This window comes from Rattus norvegicus, chromosome 6, assembly GCF_036323735.1.
Source record: "Rattus norvegicus strain BN/NHsdMcwi chromosome 6, GRCr8, whole genome shotgun sequence".
Lineage (NCBI taxonomy): Eukaryota > Metazoa > Chordata > Mammalia > Rodentia > Muridae > Rattus > Rattus norvegicus.
The window spans coordinates 40,273,312-40,275,904 of record NC_086024.1 but is presented as its reverse complement, the minus strand read 5'-3'; positions in this window follow the sequence as shown (position 1 = coordinate 40,275,904).

Genomic DNA, 2,593 nt, shown 5'->3' with positions numbered 1-2,593 from the left:
AGCACACAAACATAACCTCACATCCAAATATGAATATAAAGGGAAGCAATAATCACTATTCCTTAATATCTCTCAATATCAATGGCCTCAACTCCCCAATAAAAAGACATAGATTAACAAACTGGATACGCAACGAGGACCCTGCATTCTGCTGCCTACAGGAAACACACCTCAGAGACAAAGACAGACACTACCTCAGAGTGAAAGGCTGGAAAACAACTTTCCAAGCAAATGGTCAGAAGAAGCAAGCTGGAGTAGCCATTCTAATATCAAATAAAATCAATTTCCAACTAAAAGTCATCAAAAAAGATAAGGAAGGACACTTCATATTCATCAAAGGAAAAATCCACCAAGATGAACTCTCAATCCTAAATATCTATGCCCCAAATACAAGGGCACCTACATACGTAAAAGAAACCTTACTAAAGCTCAAAACACACATTGCAACTCACACAATAATAGTGGGAGATTTCAACACCCCACTCTCATCAATGGACAGATCATGGAAACAGAAATTAAACAGTGATGTAGACAGACTAAGAGAAGTCATGAGCCAAATGGACTTAACGGATATTTATAGAACATTCTATCCTAAAGCAAAAGGATATACCTTCTTCTCAGCTCCTCATGGTACTTTCTCCAAAATTGACCATATAATTGGTCAAAAAACGGGCCTCAACAGGTACAGAAAGATAGAAATAATCCCATGCATGCTATCGGACCACCACGGCCTAAAACTGGTCTTCAATAACAATAAGGGAAGAATGCCCACATATACGTGGAAATTGAACAATGCTCTACTCAATGATAACCTGGTCAAGGAAGAAATAAAGAAAGAAATTAAAAACTTTTTAGAATTTAATGAAAATGAAGGTACAACATACCCAAACTTACGGGACACAATGAAAGCTGTGCTAAGAGGAAAACTCATACGGCTGAGTGCCTGCAGAAAGAAACAGGAAAGAGTATATGTCAGCAGCTTGACAGCACACCTAAAAGCTCTAGAACAAAAAGAAGCAAATACACCCAGGAGGAGTAGAAGGCAGGAAATAATCAAACTCAGAGCTGAAATCAACCAAGTAGAAACAAAAAGGACCATAGAAAGAATCAACAGAACCAGGGTTGGTTCTTTGAGAAAATCAACAAGATAGATAAACCCTTAGCCAGACTAACAAGAGGACACAGAGAGTGCGTCCAAATTAACAAAATCAGAAATGAAAAGGGAGACATAACTACAGATTCAGAGGAAATTCAAAAAATCATCAGATCTTACTATAAAAACCTATATTCAACAAAACTTGAAAATCTTCAGGAAATGGACAATTTCCTAGACAGATACGAGGTATCGAAGTTAAATCAGGAACAGATAAACCAGTTAAACAACCCCATAACTCCTAAGGAAATAGAAGCAATCATTAAAGGTCTCCCAACCAAAAAGAGCCCAGGTCCAGACGGGTTTAGTGCAGAATTCTATCAAACCTTCATAGAAGACCTCATACCAATATTATCCAAACTATTCCACAAAATTGAAACAGATGGAGCCCTACCAAATTCCTTCTACGAAGCCACAATTACTCTTATACCCAAACCACACAAAGCCCCAACAAAGAAAGAGAACTTCAGACCAATTTCCCTTATGAATATCGACGCAAAAATACTCAATAAAATTCTGGCAAACCGAATTCAAGAGCACATCAAAACAATCATCCACCATGACCAAGTAGGCTTCATCCCAGGCATGCAGGGATGGTTTAATATACGGAAAACCATCAACGTGATCCATTATATAAACAAACTGAAAGAACAGAACCACATGATCATTTCATTAGATGCTGAGAAAGCATTTGACAAAATTCAACACCCCTTCATGATAAAAGTCCTGGAAAGAATAGGAATTCAAGGCCCATACCTAAACATAGTAAAAGCCATATACAGCAAACCAGTTGCTAACATTAAACTAAATGGAGAGAAACTTGAAGCAATCCCACTAAAATCAGGGACTAGACAAGGCTGCCCACTCTCTCCCTACTTATTCAATATAGTTCTTGAAGTTCTAGCCAGAGCAATCAGACAACAAAAAAAGATCAAGGGGATGCAGATCGGAAAAGAAGAAGTCAAAATATCACTATTTGCAGATGACATGATAGTATATTTAAGTGATCCCAAAAGTTCCACCAGAGAACTACTAAAGCTGATAAACAACTTCAGCAAAGTGGCTGGGTATAAAATTAACTCAAATAAATCAGTTGCCTTCCTCTATACAAAAGAGAAACAAGCCGAGAAAGAAATTAGGGAAACGACACCCTTCATAATAGACCCAAATAATATAAAGTACCTCGGAGTGACTTTAACCAAGCAAGTAAAAGATCTGTACAATAAGAACTTCAAGACACTGAGGAAAGAAATTGAAGAAGACCTCAGAAGATGGAAAGATCTCCCATGCTCATGGATTGGCAGGATTAATATAGTAAAAATGGCCATTTTACCAAAAGCAATCTACAGATTCAATGCAATCCCCATCAAAACACCAATCCAATTCTTCAAAGAGTTAGACAGAACAATTTGCAAATTCATCTGGAATAACAAAAAACCC